At 40.6% G+C, this 24,020-nt stretch overlaps 1 protein-coding gene across 5 annotated transcripts in view; it reads left to right on the forward strand.

Annotated features, from left to right (window-relative positions):
* The first annotated feature begins 985 nt into the window (after positions 1–985).
* The window catches only part of THRA (thyroid hormone receptor alpha), a 169,831-nt gene continuing 146,796 nt past the window's right edge, over positions 986–24,020 (forward strand). The window contains exon 1 of one of the 5 annotated variants that reach the window (XM_032236929.1): positions 986–1,021. The gene's annotated coding sequence lies outside the window, so the exon portion shown is untranslated. Of the gene's footprint in view, positions 1,022–1,750; positions 2,020–15,042; positions 15,097–24,020 lie in introns of those variants that run through there. The other 4 variants (XM_032236928.1, XM_032236932.1, XM_032236931.1 and 1 more) reach the window with 4 other exon arrangements.

Here is a 24,020-nt window from a genome sequence, read left to right on the forward strand (position 1 = left end):
TCCCGCATGCATAACAGATCCCAAAATCAGCTGGCTGGTGGGAGGCACGTGTGCAAGCGTGATGCAGTTTCACTGGGTGACAGCTCACATGCCCGCAGAGAGGCTCCAAGTGCCGACGATAAGCCGGCTGGCATGCATGCACAGGTCGGTTTTTGGCACTGCCCCGTGCGCAAAGGGATCGTGATCTGGAAAAGCTGAACTTCCAGATTCTGGCATACATGCGCACTTGACAATCAGTTGGCCACATCCATGCACACACTGTTTTTTGGCACTGTTGTGCACCCGAAGGCCAGCTGATCATTTCGTGCACATGCACACCAGAAACCCAGAAGACAAACAGGCAAAAGCCGCACATGCCGGGTGATATGGCTTTGCATGCCATTTTGGGCACACGTGGCATAGGTTCACCATCGCGGCTCTGTGTTCTATGTTTACTGGTAGTTACTTTTGACGAAATAGTAATAAGATTCTACTGATAATTGATCATTGTGCTATTAATTTAAATAATGAGTACTGTTGTTATTTACTCTTTACTCTTTTTGCTCAAAGGCTGCATTCACACAACATGTCATTCTACAGTTGTTTGTTCTCTGTTTACCCAAGTGACATAGGTTCACACAACACAGTAAGCAAATTATATACTACAATGGTCACATAAGGTGCCAAGTCTAATTCAAATAAAACAGATTACGGCTTAATTATGTATTTCAATGCTGCTTTTTTAGCTTCAGGCTTAATTATGTGTGAACATATCCAACTGTGGCTTTAGTAAAAAAAAAACCAGTTTAAAGTGTTAATTTAGGTGGCATAAATTTAGTCAAAATTACTATTACTAAATGCTAATGTTAATATGGCAAAATTATAAAGCTATGTGTAATGCTTTCAAGATTTTAAAAAAAGTCGGGTACAGTATATAAATTATACTGAAAATCCCAGCTCTAGCCACGTGTGTGGTATAGCTCTGCCTACTTCATTTTTGCTCCACCCATTACAGTTTTGCTCCTCTTAAAACGTCTGGAGGGTAAGTAGTCCCCTCTTACAAAGGTTGTTGACGTCTGCCCTATGGTAAGAAGAGCATACTTTCCTAAGTACAGTAGTGAGCGTTGTGTTTCGTTTATTTCCTCTTAGGCTCGTGCGCTTTTTCAACTGTCTGACAGGCAGAACTTGGCATGCGGCTGGGTAATCACTGGCGTAAACACTTTTATCTGTTTGATTCTTCTTCGTTGCACAAGCTGTAGAAGTCTTTCCAGGTGGGGGGAGAATTTAGCTACGCTAACAGCAAACTGTTACATTTATTCATATGCACATACAGTGCATTTATTTATTTTAAAAAAATGATCGAAACAAATTATTGGTAGGATTGGAGTAGAATGTTGTACCCTTATTTGGAAATAAGCCTAGTTGAAGAAATCGGGACATACGTTTCCGATAAAGCTTACACGGGCAGAATGCTCGGACAAGCTGTTCGCTGGTGAACAGGATGAGAATTTCCACTTAACTCTATGCTTCTGTAACGCAGAGAAAAAAGTGCACGGGAGCCTGCGAAGAACCGGGGGGAGGTGTTTTTGCTAGGGATCGAACCTGCTCCCTCCTTTCCTTTGCAGGAGGAAAATCGCTGTGCGCGCGGCGGCCGTTCTGGCACAGCGCGTCCTCGGCCTGCAGGGTGCAGGCGTTAGCCAAGGCGGCCGCGGTGGCGGTGGGGAGGGATGGGGAGAGAGGGGGAGGAGGAGGAGGAGCCAGGCCGGCCTCCTTCCCTTCGGCTGTCGAGTCCATTTCCCCAGCTCTAATGACACAAACGCACCAGGCGAGCCCCGCTACTGCCTGAGCCCGGATCTTACAAACCCCTCTTGGCCGCCTTCTTCCAGCGATCCCCTCCCTTGGGGCTGCAGCGAAGGAGCGCGCGGGGAAACTCCAGCTTACGAAGGGGGGGGGGCAGGACGCCAGCTTCCTGCTTGCAAAGAAGGGGGGCGGGGGGGAGAAAGAAGAAGACGGAGAGCAGCAGCCGCCGCCTCGCCAAAGGTAGGTTACGGCGGGTGAAAGAAGAGCGAATTGCGGATCTCCGCGATTCTTCAGGGGAAGCTCTTCGTGTGCGCTTGTGAACCCCAATATGTCTTCCCTTCTCGGCCCCCCACCCTCTTCCAGCTGTCTCCACCCTGCGCTCCCCGTCCCCTCGCAGCTGTTCCTGTCACTGCCAACGTTGCAAATCTAAACGAGATTAGGCAGGGGTGGTGGGAAAAAGATGCGCCCCCCCCTCCTTTCCCATATAGGGATTTTTCGCTTGTGGAATCTTATGGAGTGAAACCTCGTCCCTTCTCCCCCCCCTTTTAATCTCATCATTTAATATTTTCGCCTCCCGTTTGGCGCTCTCTCTCTCTACATACATACATACATACATACATACATACATACATACATACATACATACATACATACTCTCCTTCTATTTTCAGCAATGGACAGAAAAAGAGAAAGCTTTAAGGAGAGACAGAAATGAGGAGAAAAAGAGAAACACTTTTCTTTCCAAAGACAGGATTGTTTATTAATTGCACTTTCTGGAGAATGGTGCTGATTTGGGATTTCCGATAATTTGGGGGGGGGGGATTGGTTTGCTCAGAAGTGATGATTTTAAAATCGAATTTCTTTTTAACACCAAAAATTAAGGATTTGCTTACTGACGCTAATCCCTTCCTCTCCAAGAGATGGTGGTAGGGTTAATTCCCCACTTTTTCCTTCTTGCATGAATTTGATTTTTTACTGTTTGCATCTCTGGTTCTAAGCTCAGGAAGGTCTCTCTGTTTTTGCATATTTCTTGTTTTTAAATGCAAAGATTGTTGCAAAGACTGACAATAGAAAATTAGTTTTGACATTTGCATTGATTGGGGGGGGTAGAAGAGTTAGGAAAGAGGAGGGTATTTTTCTATTTGTGTTTAAAGTGGGGGAAATGTGGGTAAATATTTTCTTTAAAAATAAGGACATTTGGCATGTGGCTGGTGGTCACAAGTCTAGGGGGGCTGTAGGGGGGACTGCGCTTTTAAGGTTGGCAGCAAGGCCCATTTTCTGGTAGAGCTGGATTTAACTTTCCTATTCCATTTTTTAAAAAAAAATAGGGGAAGGGCTCAGGGTGAGTGAAGTGTCCCCCTTTTGGCTTGAAGGTGGTGGTGGAAGGGGGTACTTTGGGTTGAAAAGGAATCCATGCAGCAGGGATCCCGTTCTTGAAGAAAGGGGGATTCTGAGGGGCGACTCTTGACGCTCATTCTGCTGTCAGAGAGACATCTGTCTGTAGGGGAACATGGTTAGAGTGGCGGATTAATCCTGAGTACTTAATGCATGTCAATGTTTAAAAATCAGAAGCTTTGAGATGTCTGTAAATGCTTCTATGTAGCTTCCAATTTTATTTAAAATTGAAAGCTGAACAAGAGTTTGATATAAATCTGAATTATATCCCAGGTTATGTCCATGATGGTCCCATTCAGCATGCAAGTTTTTGCATGTATCTTGCAAGGAGGGGCCTTGGGTCACCCTGCCCCTCTCTCCAGTGTGGTTTGCATTTTTTCCCAGTGAAAGCTTTCTTTCCTCCCCCTCTTTGTGAGGGAGAGAATGGGCATGCATCAGTTTGCTTATGGTGCAAGTTGATGGGTCTGCAGGAAAGGAAAGATACCTCTTTTTCCCTTTAAAGACCAGTCCAGAGACCATCCCTTGTGTGGATCATCAAAAGGTAATTAGACAGATATCTTTCAACCACTTCAGACATTCAATGACATTTTTTTTAAAGCAATCTCCAACCTAACAGTTTGGGGACAGATTTTTTTGGGGGGGGGATTTTTTTCTGGTAAAGAAGTCAACTTCCAACCTGGAAAAAAAGGCTAAAGGCACATTTATGGGGTTTTTCATTGGGCATGAATAATTCCAGTTAGTTTTTCTACTAACTAGGAAGATTTTGTCATGTCTTTATTTGCACTTCTCTTCATCAGCCTATAGCTGTCACGCTGGCTTCACATCCAGGTCTCCTTTTGCAAGTTTTCTTTTTAAAAAATGTTGCTTTATGTAGTATTAATTGTCACTTTACCTCCCTCTTTTATCTTGCGTATAGAAACGTAAGGGAATGAAAAAAGGTAATAAGGTTGCCTTTAATACCATTAAAAAGGCGTGAAATACTAGCAAAGTTTTTTTTAAAAATCTATGACTAAGAAACTTTGAAGGAAGTTACAAGCATTAAGTGAATAGTGGTAGCCCTTAGAAGAGCAAAGGTCATGATCTGGAAGTGACCTCAGCCTGTCCACCCTAAAACAGCCTGCAGGGGCAATAAGCAAGTAAAGAGGTTAGTGCAGGCCAAGAGTATGATTTATTTAGAAGTCAAGGCAGGGGATTGAACCCAGATTTTTTTCCTTATATTAGAAGAACAACTTTTGTCGACAAAGAAAAAAGGTAAGGCAACCATGAAGTATTTTTATTGCTCTATTGGGAGTATTGTCCACCTACCCCCATACCTGTGTAATATGAATGCAGATCTTCACACTACTTAGATTGAAGGTAAATCTCTTTTGTGTACCATATTAACAACATCTGAATCTTCTACTAATATTAATGTATACATTCAAAATGTCCAAGAGCAATTCAATTAATCTCGCTGTAGTATGTGAAAACACTCTTGCTAGATTTGAAACTTGTGTGTGAAATTTTTGGGGTGTGTGTGTGTGTGTGTGTGTGTGTCTTTCTGTCTGTCCGTCCCCCCTCCCTCCCCCCTCTCTCTTTCTGTCTCTCACCCGCATGCACGCACACACACACACACTCACACTCTTAAGTATTTATCACCTTCTGGAGAACAAAATTAGCTTATGACCAAATTGCATTGTTCTAAAATGTTCCTCCCCTTAAGTTGGCTTTGGTGATCAAGCTATGATGCCTGTATATTATAGGAACTATAGTCTGAGAAATTTGGCAGACATCATATTGAGGACAACCATCTGAAACAACTGGAACTTGGCAACAAAATGGGAATGTATAGTTTTAGCAGCTGGTTATGAAAGAGAGAGAAATAGCTTTTACATTTCATGCAAAAGGAAGAAATACCATGGTCCCCAATTTGGTGGCCTTTACTTTAAAACAAGATATTCCGAATCAGTTGTGGTTACTTGGCTGAGGGATGTTGCTCGCCCCCACCCCCACCAGCCCAGTGATCTGGGTTGGTAGGCGAAACATTTTGTTTTGATTATGGTTCATATGTAAGTTAAGCTTGTCTTGGAGAGCAGTTATAGACTTGTTTTTGAGATGGAGCGGGGTGGGGGGGAAGGTCTCATACATTTCAAAGATGGGTGGGTGCTTTGCTCTGCTGCGACTGGATTTGGGCAGTATTTAATAGATCCCATTTAAGGCTTCCAGAGGTGCCCGCATGGGGATTAAATTGTAGTAGGTGATACATAAGTGGTTTTTCCTGGTAGCTTTGCAACAACAACCAAACAGGTTTCCCTACCTGTAAAAATTAATAGTTGTGTGCTGGCTGAAGTGGCTGAGCCACACTACACTTGAAGTGTTGTAGCATAGTTTGTATATATCAGTGCCATAGTGCCCTCTTCATCTCACCTGGGTTGACCTTTGGCTAGGATGACCCCGAGGAAATGCTTTTTTTCAGGACCTCCATTCCACATTGACTGGTTGAAACTTCAGGTATACAGAGAGCACAATAAAAACTACAGAATCTGTTACAGACTCAACTTTTCTTTTCACACTTACATTTGTAAAATTTCTTACTATATTATAGTTGTTCCCATTGCTCTGACATGTCCCACACCAGTTTCTACTTGATGTCACCGGCTGCTGGATTAATTTTCTTGTTAAATGTTTTTATATGCCTTTATATATTATTATTGCTCTATACTACTGTTGAACTTATACATTGTTCATATTTGCCTCAGATTGATGCAGTGAGTGCATACAAACATATCATGGTGATTGGTTTTTTGCTTGCAAAAGTGCAGTATTTAATAATACAGTGTGTGTGTGTGGGTACGCACATGTGCGTAAATGTGCTTTCCACTTGATCTTGATACCATTAGAGATCAGCTTCCATATCTGCTTAAGAAAAGGCAGATAGCCTTATGGAGGACAAAACTGAAAGGTAATAACTTGACCAGGACCATTTAAAATACATAATTTGATTTTTGTTCTTGTGTATCAAAATTTAATGGTTTCTCCCTTAAACCATCCTGTTATCTGCTTCAGAAGAAACAATAACCTTTTATTAAAGTACCAACCTCAGTTTTATTAATTTAATAGAAGAGTCATCCTGAAGAAACTGTGGGGGTAGACAGCCATTGACAATAGCACCATCCTGTGGTATCTCAAATTGAGGCCAGTTGGTTTTCAAGTTGTTGATCCAGATATGGCAACTCTCCCCCATACATGAGGAAATTTTAGGAGCAGGCACACCAACCCCCCCCCCCCCCCAAAGTGCCTCAAAATTGCTGAATAAGAGTATAGTATATGATTACGAATAAAGCCATTTCCTATTGTGTATGCTTTTTAAATTAATATATTTCAATTTTAATTGATGCAATAATGACAATTATTAGCAAAATTAAAAAAAAATTGTTTGTGACATCATCTGATACTCTGATAGACCTAGGTGGGAACATGCCAATCAGTAAAATCGTGATTTGTCCTATGATATTAAATGACTAAAATTTTTGATAACAAGTATAGTTTAATATAATTGAGAACAGAACAGCATCATTTGTCTGTACTTTGTATGATTTAGTTCTAGTTTAACAAACTGAATCTCTCATCAGTTGATTGAGATGCAATACTCAGGCATTTAAAAAAAGGAATAAAAATAAACCAGGAGCCTTCCATGACTACCTTTCTAACCTACCTGTATTTATTAAAATTGGATTTGCATTGTATGTAATCACTATCAGGTGGAGTTCAGGATCAAGGATTTTTGCAAGTTATTCAGTAACAAAAAGAATATATGTATGTATGTATGTAAAGTATTTTGATATTTGAATATTACTCATGGGTTCTTCACAGGAAGCTGCTATGTCAAAGAGTTTAATAAATCAATGTATAGATACTATATATAGTGTCTTTGTAATCAATATTGGATTTTTTCTCTCTTTAAAAAATATAAGATAAAATAAAAAGAAAAGCTGATGTCTAGAAATGAAGAGAGATATTAATTCCTAGCATGAAAGTATTTAAGAACTCTCCAACACCAGAGACATTTCTCCTTATTTTTATCTTCAAAGTTGAGAGGTATATAGTACTTGAAATATTATATTAAGGTTAGGAAACGTACTGGTAATCCTTTTTAACAAATGTTGATGGAGTGGATCCTAATACAAGTACTTTGAACCTAGATGACAGTTTCTGTTATTCAGAGTGTGTCACTTCTATTACTCAGTCAATCTTTACAACAATCCTGTTATAGAGAGGTAAATATTGTATTGAAGATGAGGGAAAAAGAATATGATGTTGCCTAAAATAATCTGATGAATTCATGACAGGAGTGAAATTTGTTTTGCACAAACAATGTACTCCTAGCCATTTTGCCAAATGTAATTTTGAATTCTGGATTGTGCTTAGATTTAGAGACAGTTCAGATTAGTTTATCATGTTTGTTACCTTGTTTCCCCTACTTTCCTCTTTTGATTACTGCCTGTTTTGACTAAGCAGAATGCTGAGTTTGTGCAGGCAAGCCCTTGGTCATTGTTTTGGGGAGAATACATCTGATGTCTGCAGTGTTCAGGAAAGACCAAACTCTGTTGGAAGGAGCCATCAAGGGGCTGATCTGGGGAGGACTCGTTGATCAGATGCAAGTCAAGCGGTCTAGCTCCCCTCCTCACTCACTCTCCCCTCCTCACTCACTCCCCTCACTGCTGTGGCCTAGCCTGTATTAAGGCCATTTACAGTACTGTACAAACATAGTATAAGCAACCTCAGCTGAGGCTTGGTCCTGCCCGGGGCTACTGCCTTCTTTTCAAATCTTGTGTCTTTCTGAGAGCTTTCTCGCGTGCTCTGTCTTCTGGAAGTGGGGCAGAGTTCACTATTGCTGGCATGAACGGTGGCTGTGTGTGGGTTAGTGCGTCTGAGTGTGGTATATGGGTGGAGATATGTCAGCTGAAATGCACGTGGAGAGCCTCTGTCGCTGTAGTTTGATTTAAATGGCTGGCTCCCATCACAGAGAAAGTAAAAAGGAGGTGCTGGGCGGGGGTGATGGAGACACATTATTTGAGAGGCAGGAAAGATGAATGTTTGGTCTGAGGATGCTTCTTAGGAGCTTAGAGTCATACAAGAATACCACCAGAATGAATGTATAAGGAGAAGAGCTGTGTTGCGTGAAGATTGTCACATTTACTCTCAACCCTCATTGGTTCAATCTTGGGGCCTACCTTTTTCCTATTTAAACATGGGAGTGGTTTCTCTGGAGCACTTTTCCAATTTGCCCCATCTGTATAGCTGTTTAACTGCAGCTCCCTTATTAGCAAGCACAGTGACTATGCTGGCTGAGGATGATGGTTTGAAATCCAGCATCTTTGCTGGATTTGATGGGAATAGTAATTCCATTTTGACATTAGAGTTTAATTCAGGCTTCTTCCTCACAGTATGGAAATTTGCCTCATATGGCACTAATACACATGTTGTGATAGTAGCCATTCCTAAATTTACCAAGGAATCTGGAAGGAACAAGGAATCAAACTAGTATAAATAAGCTACTTTCATTATCAATCACTGATCACTATTTAGCCTAGAAGGACCCCATCCCAGGCAGGCTACTTGAAACTGGGAAAACTGCCTTTTCTCAAGTTCAGTTCATCTGCTGTATCTATCTGGACTTGGTTTCCCCTTGCAGATACTTTTTTTTAGTAATGTCTGTGCTTACTTTTCGTGGCACATCATTTGTATTGTATCTTTGTGGATCAGTGGTCAGGATTTAGCTGCCTGAGACTATATATGGAGTCTTCGTATCACATACAGAAAATAACTGGGCTAGAATTGTACATTTATCCTGTTGATGGAGCAATGCTCCCTATTAGCTCTAGAGTTCTAGTTAGAGGACAGATGTATAACACGCAGGTTTAGCATTCACTATTCAGTGGGGTACCTTATCTGCTGAGCTTTCTCATTATAAACTGTATACAAGGTTCACAACATGGTATAATATTAATCCTAGAATACTGCTAGAAATTTGTCGGGGGATAGAATGACTGTGTTTAATTATTGAAAAAAGAAATATTCATACACAGAATTATACTGGAAGTTCTGCATGCTACTTTAGAAAGAAGGCCAGAATCTTAATTCTGAATTACGCAGACTGACGTTAATCATTAATATATGGGAGAGCACATTGTGCATTTGTAGGATATTCATCCCTACATAAGAAGAAGCCATCAGCAAATGTGTGGAAACACCATGGTGTATAGGGATACATAGGAAAATGAACCCCATTTTGTTTTGAACATATTCAGTAACCACATGACGCTGATTTTTAGAAGAGAAAATTGCAAACAAAGATAGCAAAAGAGATCTAGGAGTCCAAAAAATGGAATGACTGGCTGGCATCTTGGAATATTTTGTACGATGATATTTGAAAATGACAAAAGTCTGTCCAATGCTGTTTCAAAGACATGCCTCACATTACATCTTTTCCTTTAAAACAAAGAGAAACTGGAATTGTAGCATACATATTTTTGGTTTATTGATAAAACTGTGAGGGGCAACAAGAGTTATAACATTGAATCTGTTATAAAATAAGTACAGAGAGCTAGTTTGGTCAAGGAATTAAAGCACCAGGCTAAAGCTGGATGGTCATGAGTTCTAGTCCCATCTTAGCCTGAAAGCTGGGTGGATGATTTGACCTGATCTGCCTTTCTCTTAGCCCATCTTACAACATTGTTGTGAGGAACATAGGAGGAGGAAAGAGAATTAGGCAGGGATGGGCTTCAAAAATTTCAGTAACGGGTTTTCTGCCCAGTTGCTGGGTGGGCATGTCATGGGGGCATGTCATGGTGGGCGTTGCCTTGTCAGCCTCCTACACCATGGCGGGGGGGGGGTTGCCTTCCCCAGGTTCTGGAGGCTTTCTTCGATCCTCTGGGAGGGCGAAATGCTTCCTCCAGGCTCTGGAGGCCTCCACGTGGACCCTGTATTTATTTTGCATCTAAAATGGGCCGCATGAAGGCTCCTGGGAGGGGCAGGGAGGGGTTAGTGGGGTGGGATGGGCCAGCCAGGGGTGGAATTTGGAAGTTTTCCGAACTGGCCATAATGTTAGCTACAAGTTCTCCCGAATCCAGGTGAACCTGTAGCAGCCCACCCCTGGTATTAGGTATGCTTCCCACCTTGAGTTATTTATAAAAATAATAAATGTGGGATGAAAACAAACGGATCCATCAGTGCAGTATTGAAGAGTTTGGGGACTGGACATCAGTGTTGTGATTCAGAACTACATGAAATGTGTTCTTTTACCTAAAACTTCACTCCTGACTCACTGTAAAGTTGTATTCATTATAGTAATATAATTTAGAATTTAGGACTAGAAACTGTTTGTTTGCTGCTATTGTCAGATGATGATGACATTTGTGCCTTGAATTAAATGGATCTAATTTTTAAAATGGATGTGCTCCACCTCCAAGAAAGCCTAAACGAACCACAGTTGTTTCCCTCCTTATTTTGCTACAATTGTATTGTGCCAATTTATATACATTTCAATGGTCCCTAGTTTAGTAGTGATTCTTAATTTTATCCGATGTTTGCTGTTCCATTAAGCTGCAGATTATAGCTGCATTTCTATATTTTTGCGTGTAAAGCATATCAATGAGTTGTAAAACAGCCGAGATGTACCTTTATTACAGAGGCATTTGTAATTGCCTCATCCCACCATGCTGTCAAAATATCAAGGGCACAGAGGACAATTCTACATCTCCTTGCTGCTTGCAGATATTAATCTTAATACAACATATAACATTGCCAAGTTCTGCAGAGCAACACTTAAAATCCTTCAGATGGTGGCCTGTGCTTTAATCTAGCCTTAACGAGTTTCATTTTTTTGTTGTTGAGTGTTTTGTACTGTAATAGACTTAGTTAGTCCAAAAAGTAACTTTTATATTCCCCTGTATTGATTTAATGTTTTTTAAAAAGGTAGGTAGGTAGGTAGGTAGATAGGTGTATGTATGCATGTATGTATGCATGTGTGCATGTGTGTGTGTGTGTATGTATATATATACACACACACACACATATATAATTTTAATGCTTTCTAATCTTATGTAATATTTGTTTTTCTACTTTTTAGCTGTTTAAAAATTATTAATTGTTATTAATTTTATTTAAGCAGGTCTGTGACCATAATAAAGATTTGATTGAATAACTTAGGACTCTCTCCTTCAGTATTCTGAATGCCTTGATGGAAGATAAATGAGATATCTGTCTGCTAAATCCATAAATGAGCAACAGAAGTAAAACAACAATAAAAAAGTATCAAGTGAAAAAGAAGAGATTTTCTTTTTTAAAAATATGTTTATAGCAGGAGAAAAATACATTTCAAATATGAGGCCCTTGTGCCTGCGTATGTGTATAGCTAGAAATAAATCCAGGTGAATCAATGCAAATTTATACCTTTTTTAAAAATAGTCTGAAACAGTACTAGGAAAGATGTAATAATGCAGGCATATCTAAGGACAGAAAGGCATACTATACACTTGGATATAGAAGATGAAAAGGAACCCAAGGGGATAGAAGTACAGCATAAAAGTTGTTTTTTTAACCAACCAAGTATGGTGATGCACTAATATCATCAGAAGGGGGATGGCTAAAATTTTGATTCTTTTGTACCAGTTTGGAGGGGACATACTGTATATATTCAGCGCTACACTGTGTACCATCTCAGAAAACACTGGTCTGCTTGAAGGAGCTCTTTTAGCCTACACATTATTTACTTCCTATTTTATATAGATGTCATTCCTTAAAGGTTTGTTAGACATTAATTTGCTGCACTGCAACAAATTAATATTTTTAATGTTGTAAGCTGTCCTCATGGTGAGATAGGCAGCAAACAAATTTAATAAATAAATAATATACAAGTAATCCTTGACCTTTGACTGTAATTGGGCCCAAATTTACAGTCATAAGTCATTGCATTCTTAAGTTCAAATATCACATGACTGGACCTGAGGGTTTTTTGGCTTATTTTTTTGCTGCAGTCATTAGCCAAGTGCCACAGTTGTTAAGCGAATCCAATTTATTCCTTGAGCATTTTTTTGTTGGAAACCAGAAGTAAGCATCAGACACCAGCAAAGTACATTGAAAATTGTCATCACACGACCATGGGAAGGTGCAAAGGGCTGCAAAGGTGAGCTGGTTGCCAAACACCGAAAATGGTTGCCAAACACCGAAAATGCTTTTACAAAACTTTGTGTTGTGTAGATGTGACTGCCATAACTTTGAAATCAGGTCATAAGTATATTTTGGCAGATTTGTCATAAAACTGCTTCCCAGTTCAACTTGGAAACACCTGAATTGTTTTTGATTATGCCTTTACAGGTATATGGAGTCAAGCAAAAAAACAAGGCCATGGCTTTCATACATCATGAAATACATTCCTGATGCCCAAGATTCTGAGATATTTGTCTAGCTTGATGCCTATAAAGGCACTCCTCAACTTACAACCACAATTGAGCCTAAAATTTCTATTGCTCAATGAGACATTTGTTAACTGAGTTCTGCCAACACGGTTATTAAGTGAACCTGACTTTCCCATTAGCTTTATTTATCAGAGGTGGCAAAAGGTGACCATATGACTCAGGGACACTGCAACCAGAGCCGAGGTGGCACAGTGGTTAAATGCAGCACTGCAGGCTACTTCAGCTGACTGCAGTTCTGCAGTTCGGCTGTTCAAATCTCACCGGCTCAGGGTTGACTCAGCCTTCCATCCTTCCGAGGTGGGTAAAATGAGGACCCGGATTGTTGTTGGGGGCAATATGCTGACTCTGTAAACCGCTTAGAGAGGGCTGAAAGCCCTATGAAGCTGTATATAAGTCTAACTGCTATTGCTATTGCTATAACCATCCTAAATATGACTCAGTTGCCAAGCATATGAATTTTAATCATGAAACTATGAGGATGCTGCAACAGTTGTGTGAAAAATGGTCATAAATCATTTTTTTCAGTGATGTTGTAACTTCACTGACACTAAATAAACTTTTGTAAATCAAGGACTACCTGTAATTGTGGGATGTGGATTTAAAAAATCAACTAAATGTTGGAGCTGATTAGAAATAAGCATAAGTATTTAATAAGCACAGTGTCAAGCTATATGTTATGTACCCACATGGCTAATGGACATACAAAGAAAAAAGTAGTTTGAGCTATGGAACGTGGGTGTTGATTATCTGCCATATCTGTAAATCAGATGTTTCTGACATATATTTTCAAGGAGGGGGAAAGCATGTGTGCGCTGTTTTAAGCAAAAAAGCAGCCTGACAGCCACTGATAATTAAAGAAAAATTCTCCCTGCCTGTTTCTCTGTTCTTAATTCCCTAAATAGGAAAGGGAAGCTTTCAACCTACAAGGGACGACATGATAGTGAAGAAAGAAAGTTTCCTTATAGCTATGACTGTGTCATGGGTCTAGAATATATTGCTGCTAGTTTAAATGCATGACTTTTGGACTTTACGGTCATCAGGGCAGGAACTTATTTTTTTCGGGTTGTACATATACTGTTCTGTCAATGATCACATGTGGCATGTGTGCATGCAGGCATGAGCCTTCAAGTCAAGCTTGACTTTGATTCTTGGTGATTTCAGGATATGTTCATGTAACTTTCTTGTTATTAGTCCCTATCTTCTGGGATATTTTTTTTATTTCAAGTCTACTTGAAGTTCTGGGATTTGCCCATAGGTCTCCCATTTGGGTACTAAATAATTGCAGTCCCAATTAATTTTTCCAGATTAACCAAGGTTAGTTAGGTACTGTACATTTCTGTGTTTAAAAGTGAAATTTCTGACCACCTTGATAAAATAATAATTTAAAAATCAAATATGGTCTCAGTGGGGAAGAGCAGGGCTTTTTCATATTTGCTCCTTGTAAGTATTTAAAAGTACTGGAAGTTGGATGCAGTATTCAGAAGTAGAGTTGCACGTAGTCTCCCGAAGGCTCTGTGGTATGCAATAATCAATTAATGAGAACTAGAAGGGCTCTTTGAACCCTGATTCTATTTTGTTGTAGCCTTATTTACTTATGGTTATATTATCTATGAATTAGGCCTGGGGCTTAGTTTTTGACAGCAGGGTCTGAGTCTGACACAGATAGTTGAAGCTCATGTGGGTCAAAGGTAGGACACATGGCTATGGATAGACTGGAAGTCAAATCTCAGTTTATGTAAACTGGTTATGAAAACTAGAGTTGAAGCAAGGAGAGGGAAATGGTAAGTTTATTTTCATTTCATAAACATCAAGTCTAATACTAATGAATAGACTGTTGGGTACATGCTCAAATAATCAATTTGATCTCATTGTTATTTTGTTTGAGAACACAGAATAGGGCTAGAGACAGAGAAGCTTATGTGATTTTATATGATATGACCGGAAGTAAGATATATTACAACTATATATATTTTAATTGGCTATAAAATATTTGAAGCTTGCTGCATTATATACTAAATTGCAAATTTCCTATGGCTAGATAAGAATCCATCTTGATGAGGAATCCTAATTAGGTGTTCCTGTATTCTGAATTTTGGCCAAGTCAGAGTTAGATCTGAAGTTACATTAACCATAGGCTGAGATGAAGAAAAATATGGTGCCAAATTGGCTCACAAAACCACCTTACTCGATTCAGTTAATCAAAAGGATGGCCCAACACTTCGCTGAGAACAGTTGAGATTGTGATTACCTTTTGGTTCCTTCCACATTTAGAGGTTATATTTTTTAGCCAGAGACATATGATGCATCTCTGATCTTTACCTTTGCAATAAAGATTCCAGCTATTCTATTTTGTAATGCTATGGGACATATCTTTATATTTTCTGTAGATTTCTGTAGATGAAGCTTGCTATTGAAGGTACAGGAGTATGCCTGCATATGAACCTATCTCTCTTCTTCATAATTGGTAAGATTTCCTATTTTAAAAATCTGGAACTAAAGCAGTAGCACTTGCAATTGGGTAAGCAAGGTTCCAAAGTCACCGAAGCAGTAGGCACGAGCTTAAATGGACTCCAGAGGATAGTAGAGGACAGGAAGGCCTGGAGGAATGTTGTCCATGGGTTTGTGATGGGTTGGACATGACTTTGCAGCTAACAACAACAACAACAGCAAAGCAAGGTACCTATCAGTGGTGGGATTCAAAATTTTGTACTCGCGGTTCTGTGGGTGTGATGTAGCTTGGTGGGTGTGGCATGACAGGGAAGGATACTGTAAAATCTCCATTCCCACCCCACTCCAGGTGAAGGTTATTGCAAAATCCCCATTCCCTCGCGATCAGCTGGGACTTGGGAGGCAAAGAATAGATGGGTGCAGGGCCAGCCAGAGGTGGTATTTACCAGTTCTCCAAACTACTCAAAATTTCTGCTGCCAGTTCTCCAAAACTGGTCAGAATCTGCTGAATACCACCTCTGGTTCTAATATTTCTTAAAGCAGGGATTCCCCAACTCCCAGTCTGTGGCCCAGGACTGCGTCGCAGCCTGTTGGGAATCAGGCCGTGTGAGCTGTGGGCAAGCACATGAGTGTGTGAAGCTGCATTTGTCACCACAGAGTTGGAAAGATTGGGAACTATTGTCTCTAAAGCAGGGGTCTCCAACCTTGGCAACTTTAAGCCAGGCCTACTTCAACTCCCAGAATTCCCCAGCCAGCTGGCTAGGGAATTCTGGGAATTGAAGTCTGCCAGGCTTAAAGTTGCCAAAGTTGGAGACTTCTTCTTTAAAGGATGTAATTAATAAGAGTGTTATATGTGTGAAATAGTTATATCCTTGCATTTTCTATGATGTGAAATCAAATTCCTTCCCCTTTTTCTTCTCCTTATTTGAATTTCCTGTTCCAGTTGTCAAAAAACATCAAGTAGTGGTGCTCTTGCCTCTCGGCCAAACAAAAAAAATCTGATTTTATCGTTGCTGCTTGAGTGGGGGGGAGGGGGAAGAGAAAATGGGAGGAAGAAAGGAGTGATAGTGGAGAAGAACTGATCCCTTTTCCTAGGTGCTGCTTCTGTTACTCCTTCTCTTTGTTGCTCTGGGTGTATATCAGGAAACAATGCTGTGGCGGATTGTGCTGCTGGAGCTGAATGACCTTCTCTCTGCCTGGCACAAGTGTTGATAGCTGTACTTCCCTGCTGGCTGATTTTCAGGGGTAGAGGGTCTTCCTTGAAAGTCAAGCAGCTTTTGAATTGCTAATTCTGTTTCCCTAATTCATGTATTGCATTACTTAGTTGTTTGTTTATCTAGATTTATTTATTTATTGGATTTAATCAGTCACTTTGAACAGTCTATGCAACACTATATAACATTATAGTAAAATAATCTCAGTTAATACTCCGAGATTAAACCCTATTTTAAAAGCAGCAGTAAAAATAATCATCAATTAAAATCTGGAACAAGATGCTTTGGCTTTTTTCTAGGGCAAAATATAATGCAAGACAATTTGAGTAACTCAAAATTGTTTTGAGTCACAGCTTGTTGATAAGCCACAGTGGCTATGTTTTGAAAGCATGCTAAGCCAAAACCAAATTAACTACTTAGGGCTTAGTGTATCCTTGAACTTGAATGTCCTTCATTGTGCATTTCCGCCATTTGGACTTTTATAGGGATCTGGGCATTTTCTTCCATGGTTTATGTTCTATTACTCTCTTCAATCCTTTTTCTCTAAAGGAAATCTGTTAAAGAAGGAAATACAGAACAACTGCATTGGCACATTTTGCGAAGCTAAAAGATGCTTTAGTTATTTTTCACTTAAGCAATATATCACATGTCCATTCCAGACAATTGGTTCACTTAACGGCCATGGATTCACTTAGCGACCACCATAAAATGTTACAAAGTTGCATCGGTCATAGAATGATCTGCTTAACAATTGGAACAACTTACGACCATAATTCTGGGCTTAGGTATGATTGTAACTCAAGGACTACTTAAAAGCAAGTAAGTGAGTGTAACCTTTCCTCCTATTATAGTCCTGATTAAAATTATGGTTCTCTCACATTACCAAGTACTGAAATCTGCAGGCACAGAGAGTTAAAATCTTATCCTATCCTACGGTCCCAGTTGGCTCAAATTCTCATCCCTCTTTTCATATCTGCTCTTCTTTTTGAATCCGAAAGGTCTAAAAATGTTATTAATTTCATCTTGAATTTCCTCTTAAATCTATCAGTCCAGCATAGCTATGAATGGGCCTGTGTTCCCTTGATCTAAGTGCTGTTAATGGCTAGAAGTTACAATATGAATCTATTTTTAGAAGAAAGGCTTTAGCTCTGTGGTAAAGGAGTAGATCTTGGAACCTCTAGTTGAAAGGATCACGTAACAGGGCTGGGAAATACTTCTGTCTGACATTCTGGCTGAGACTTTCCCCAATCTGGTGCCCTTGAAGATGTATTGATTTGCTACGAACTGGAGTACATAGTATTGGGATAAATGAAATATTCAGCTCATTAAATTTATACCTCAAACAACTCCCTGCTGTATCTTAAAATGGTTTGTATTTAGTTTTCTTTCCTGTACCAGATGGTGGTGTTTTTAATATAACTCATTGTTTTTACATATTTATTGTTTTATTTTAATGATTGTACACTGCCCAGAGTCACTTCCTATGAAATGGGATAAATATTAAATAAATGCGCTGCACTGGATTAAAATAGGAGCAGATAGTTTGTAGTTCTGTGTGTCATGGGACATGAGCATTGTTTACTGTATTGTATGAATCAGGACCCTTACATTAATCTATAATGTGGTGTAATTGGACACAAAATACTCTGTGAGAATAAAAGTTGTATTTTTAATTTGAGTTTATTTAGCAGGTAAACCTAGACCTTGATTTATTTTTATTTTTTCATCTTACATGTTGGGAGAATCACGTAATATGGTAAACTCTAAACCGGTTGCTGTGCTCACACAATATGTTGAGTCACAAACTACCCGACTCAGTTTTAGTCTAGTGCAGCTATTTTTTTCATATACTGACTTCTCTTTGTGGTTTGTTACCCACTTCATCTTTCCCCTTTCCTCTCTTTCACTTGCAAATCTTTCTCTACCCCCAACCTCATCCTATCCCAATATATTAAAAAACACCACCATTGGGTGGTCGGTATGTTGATTGGGGCTTTTGAACTGCCAAGTAAAAGCCTATGAAAACCTTATGTAAACCTTAAAGAGCCTTTCCTAATCTGATACCTTGATGTGTTGCATTATAACTTCCAGAATTAGCCTCTAATTTAATGGGACAATGGCCTTAGGTAAATTCATGTCATACTTTCCTTACAGAATTATAAGGACGGTTGAGATAATGTATGTGGTGTGCTTTGACTGCTCACAAAGAAGCAATATAATACTTCAGCATTTGCTCCCAGGCCATTTTCCATGGCTCAGTGTCCCCTATTTTCATGATGCATCTTTTAATAGAAGGCCACAGCCAACCAGCAATTTAGATTCTTCCCCCTCCATTGTAGAACCCATATATACATTTTTAAAAGGCTCTTTAAGAGGTGGTGATTCTCAGAAAGCAAATTCAAAATAGCCTTTGCTAGAGCAGAGAATCAAATGTCTGATTTTACATAGGTGCAAAGGATACAAAGTTGTGCAGCTCGTTTCCCTTCGCTCAACATGCACCTCAACCAGAGTGAACTTCCTTTCAGCTGCCACTCCAAGAAAGGGTGCAGGATGCCATTGCCCTAATCTCATTCCAACACTTTACCAAATACACTACACTGGCTCTTTTTGCATTAATAATTAGAAACCAGATGTGGGGCTAAGGCTGGTGTTGTAAACAAGCATTAAGAAAACCTGATAAAATTGGAAAAGGGTCTCCAAAAATTAAAACCTGAATTTTCCATCTTTCACAACTAGCCAGTTAAGTGGTAAACCTCTCTCTCTTTCTTATGATTATCACTTCAAACAGCAGTTGGCGCATTGGTCACCTGATCACAAACCCAGCGTATCTGAGGGGAATAGTGAGAAAGATGTCGCCATGGAACTAGAGGAAGGTCTCACCATTGTGTAATGCCAATAGGCCTCTTCACACCACAAAAGCTGACCTCTTATTTCTAATACTGTGATTCTCGGAAGACCATGAGGGCCCCCCAAGCTGTTGAACACAAGTTCCCTATCTAGTGGCATTGCAAGCTACACTTCCTGTCTGGGATTGTCTTTGCAACATCTTTGCTGGATGGAGAAACTGAGGCCACCTCTTTCCCCTTACAACTATTTCTAACCCCCTCCCCAACTGCTTTTTTTACTTGTTTTGCTTTACAATCTATAATGAACTATTGGACCAGTTACTACGATTTGCTGTCATTTTATCTATTTTAAAATAGCTTTTGTATATAAACTATATAAGTAAGTATTCTGTAGCAAAGGGAATAGGACTTAGTCTAATAATTGGTATGTTGGTTTCTTATATTCTCAGCTTTCTGCATTCATTCCCCGCTTTAAAAAAGAAAAAAATAGTCTAGTCTTGTTAGAGTTGTTCAGTATGACATAACTGTTCCTGTAGATTCCAAACAATTCACTACATAGTTTTTAAATTTAAATGTTTTATATTTTGGTTGTGCAATTCCTTGTTCTCTTACAAGATTGCTGCTTTGGTCATTCTGCTTTGTTTTCCTTAGACCCTGTTTACTGATTTTCTTGCTGTGAGACAAATAGCGTATTGAAACAGCCTTCTGAAATTTGATGCTTTTGAAGTGTATTGGATTACGTTTTTGCAAACTGCAGTCTAAAATTTCTGGAGTGTGCCGGGTTAGGGAAGCCTGTGTTAGATTCATGCTTATTTTGGATTATTAGGAGCATAATCTGTGATGTGAAAGCCACTTTGGTTAGTGGTTAAGGTATCAGATTAGAAACTTGGGAGACTGAATTCTAGTTCCATTTTAACCACAAAACCAGTTGGGTGGACTTGAGCCAATCACACACTTAAGTCCTAGGAAGAAACAGACGATGGCAAACCATTTCCAAAAACCCTTGCCAAGAAAACTGCAGGGTTTGTTCAGCCAGATGTCAGCTGTCAAAAACTGACTTGAAGGTGTACACATAGAGACAAATAAATTAAATAAATCTGTGAAGTGCTGTCTCGCAAAGCTTCTATCTGTACTTGAAGAGGGTCAAAATGACTTTAAAACTAACTGTCCTGCAATTGCTCTTTTGCTGTGGACTGAGGAAACCATATGGTGGATGCTACAAAGTTTCCTGTTTGTTAATATAATTTATATAAGGAATGCTGTTTGCAGCATATATTTTTTTACCAATCTAAATCAATATTTTATAATAATCTCTACTTGTTGAATTAGAATTCCCATCATCCCAGTCAAAATAAGCTATTCTGTATGCTAATAATGAATTTAATCCCTGGATGTGACCCTGTAAGAAAACTGCACATGTTTATACAAATGAAGGAAATATTTATAGAGTTAGGCAAATTCTTTGGAAAATATAAACATTCTTTAAGGGGAAAAATTGTAGGAGGCTTTTAGTTATCACAGTGAAAATGCTCACTAGGTACACAAAACTGATTATTAATGGGAAATAAATATTAAAATATTGGTAAGGAAAAATAAAAATTTAGTGTAGGTAGTTTTTGATTTACAACAGTACATTTAGTGATCATTCAAAGTTACAACAGCACTGAAAAAGGTGACTTATAACCATTTTTCCCACTTACAATCCTTGCAGCATCCCCATGGTCAGATGAACAAAAATCAGATGCTTGGCAACTGACTCATATTTGTGAGAATTACAGTGTCCTGGGGTCATATAATCAGCTTTTGTAACTTTCTGACAAGCCAAATCAATAGGAAACCCAGATTTACTTAGCAACTGTGGCAAGAAAGATTGTAAAATGGGACAAAACTCATTTAACAACTGTCTCAATTAGCAATAGAAATTTTGAATTCAATTGTGGTGGCAAGTCAAGAACTCAAGTGACTGAGTTGTTACCAGTAAAGTAAAATGGAACCACTAACCAAATAACATAATTTATGCATATTACAAGCTGCCGACAAAAAAACACATATAATTTTGAAAATTAAGGAAAACAAGACTTTTTAGAAAATGCCCAATTACTTGTAAGCATCCAGAAAGAAAAGAATCTTCACAACAGTTGATTTGAGGGTGGAAAAGAGATAAAAGGCTTCAGAGAAGTATATTATAGTGTAGCCTTTATTGCATTGTACAAAATAAATACAACGAAATTGGTTAGATGGACCTTGTGCAATACAGTGTTAAGTCTGTGCCAACTTTTAAGAAGACAACTGGGAGGGGAAATCAGCTTATCTCCCTCTTCAACCACATCCACAATGAAAAAGTGAAAATTGAAAGTAGATAATTGTCCCTGTTCCCAAACTTTTCCTCAATGTAGTGCAGAAGCAATGGACGCAACCAGACATCCTTGCTACCCCCAGTGGTAGCGACAAGAGGTTGTATACTGTGGATGCTAGTCTACAGGATTTTTTTTAGTTACACCCTGTGGACGCGCCCGTGGATGCACTCACCTCTTCCTTGGTACTCCTGCCTGACCTTCTGGAGGGCCTCAAGGCAGAGGACAAGAGAGCAGAAAAGGCCTGCCACAAAATGCATCAGGCAGCTGCCTGAGCGATTAAAACGTCTGCCTCTGCGTCATTTCATTCTAGAGCCTCCCTCCTTTGGTTGAGATAGTTGCTCACTAAGCTTCCAGCTGGGGATAATAGATTGAGACAGGATGTCAACAAGATCATTGCGGCAACAGAGTATATGGCGGATGCCACCTTGAATTCTGCAAAGTTTGCATCTAGGGCCTTAGCTTCCAACATCACCACACCTCACCTTTTATGGCTCAGACACTGGAATGTGGACATGAGATCCAAATGGAAGCTTGCTTCCGCCCCTTTCAAAGGGGACAAGCTCTTGGGGAGGCCTTAGATCTAGTTCTCATTGAAAATAAGGACAAAAAGAAGGTCATGCAGCTCACAATGTGTACCCTCCAGTCCCATGGGTTCTCCATCAACCTGAAAAAAAGTCATCTCACGCCGACCACAAGGCTTCACCATCTCGGAGCCATCACAGGCACCGTGGCATGTCAGGTCTCCCTGTCTCCGAAATGGAGGGTAAGCATCAGGACCCTGGTGCAGCAGGTATGGCAGTCACAAAAGGCACCAGTAGTACAGTTGTCCCATCTTAGGCAAAATGATATCCTGCCTATCCATCGTACCTTGGGCGAGGCTTCACTCTTGACAGCTGCAGTGGCTTCTGCCACTTCAACAGACCAACCAAAGCAACTCACCAGCGCTGATCTCAGTCGCCCTTCAGGTGCATCGATCCTTCCAGTGGTGGCTGTCTCCCGCCCCAGAAAAAGGCACCGCCTTCAAGGAGCCGGTCCGTCCTACCATCACGACAGATGCCAGCCTCTTCAATTGGGGGGTGCATCTCCAAGACGAAATCGCTCAAGGCAGGTGGTTGATGATTGAGTTGACACACAGCATCAACTGGCTGGAGTTGAGGCCGGTCAGACTCGCCCTCCTTCACTTCTAGAACAGCATCCAAGGTTACCACATGATGATTCTCATGGACAACGTAGTGGCCAAGGTGCACATAAACCGCCAAGGGGGCACCTGCAGCAGGTCCCTAATGATGGAAGCCGAGTCGCTGGGGCATTGGGCCAAGGGTCACCTTTCTTCTATCCAGGCAGAACACATCTCTGGGGTAAACAACATCAAGGCGGATTGTCTGAGCAGGGCCACGGTCGATCACTCGGAGTGGCGCTTACATTCAGACCTGTTCCACCAACTATCTCGTAGGTTCGGCCGACCGATTGTTGATCTCTTCGCTACCCCGGACAACACACACCTTCACAGGTTTTTCGCCAGGTTTGACACCCCTGACACAGAGGGGATAAATGCCCTCCACTGCCCATGGCCTCCTGGCCTTCTGTATGCCTTCCCCCCATTACCTCTTCTCCCCAGGGTGATATGGAAGATCCTGTCAGAGAAAGCGGAGGTCCTGTTCATTGCTCCCTTCTGGCTCAGACAGACTTGGTTCGCCGACCTGGTGAATTTCTCTCTCCCCCCGCCTTGGCGGATTCCCCAGAACGAGGTTTCTCTCAGCCAGGGGGCTCTACAACGCCTGGAGCCCCAGTGGCTACAGCTGGCCATCTGGCACTTGAGAGGGACCTCCTGAGTAGGGGCAGTCTTATCTGCCAAAGTCATTCAGACCATCCAGGCATCCAGGAGACCATCCACCACCAGGATATATGATGCCACCTGGAGGATCTTCGACAAGTGGTGTTTGCCGCGAGGGGTGAGGGCGATGGTTGCTACTGTCTCACAGATTCCAATCACCCTCAGGTGTCAGGTAGCTGCCTTGTCCACAATCCTGGCACCGGACAGTCATTCTTCTCTCAGGCACCATCTGTAGTTTCCTGCGGGATGCAACCAATTTGAGGCCTCTGGTCATCCATAGGTTTCCATCATGGGGCTCTAATATGGACGCTGTTCGAGCCACTGCACTCCACCAGCTTGAAACATTTGACATTTAAGACCGCTTTCTTGGTTGCCATCACATCTGCACGAAGAATCTCCGAGTTGGCAGCCCTGTTGGTATGGGAGGTCTTGTGTTTGATTCACTTGGACAGAGTGGTTCTCTGACTGGACCTGGCATTCATTCCTAAGATCAACTTCTGGTTTCACCAGGCCCAGGAGGTCATTCTTCTTGACTTTTGTCCGCATCCCAAACATCCCAGAGAAAGGCGATGGCACATGCTCGATGTTTGCAGGGCCCTCCGTAGATACATCAAACGCATGGCGGCCTTCAGACGTTCCAAATCCCTTTTCGTGTCCTTCCAGCCTACATCACAGGGTCATAGAGTTTA

Source organism: Thamnophis elegans, chromosome Z (genome assembly GCF_009769535.1).
Source record: "Thamnophis elegans isolate rThaEle1 chromosome Z, rThaEle1.pri, whole genome shotgun sequence".
Lineage (NCBI taxonomy): Eukaryota > Metazoa > Chordata > Lepidosauria > Squamata > Colubridae > Thamnophis > Thamnophis elegans.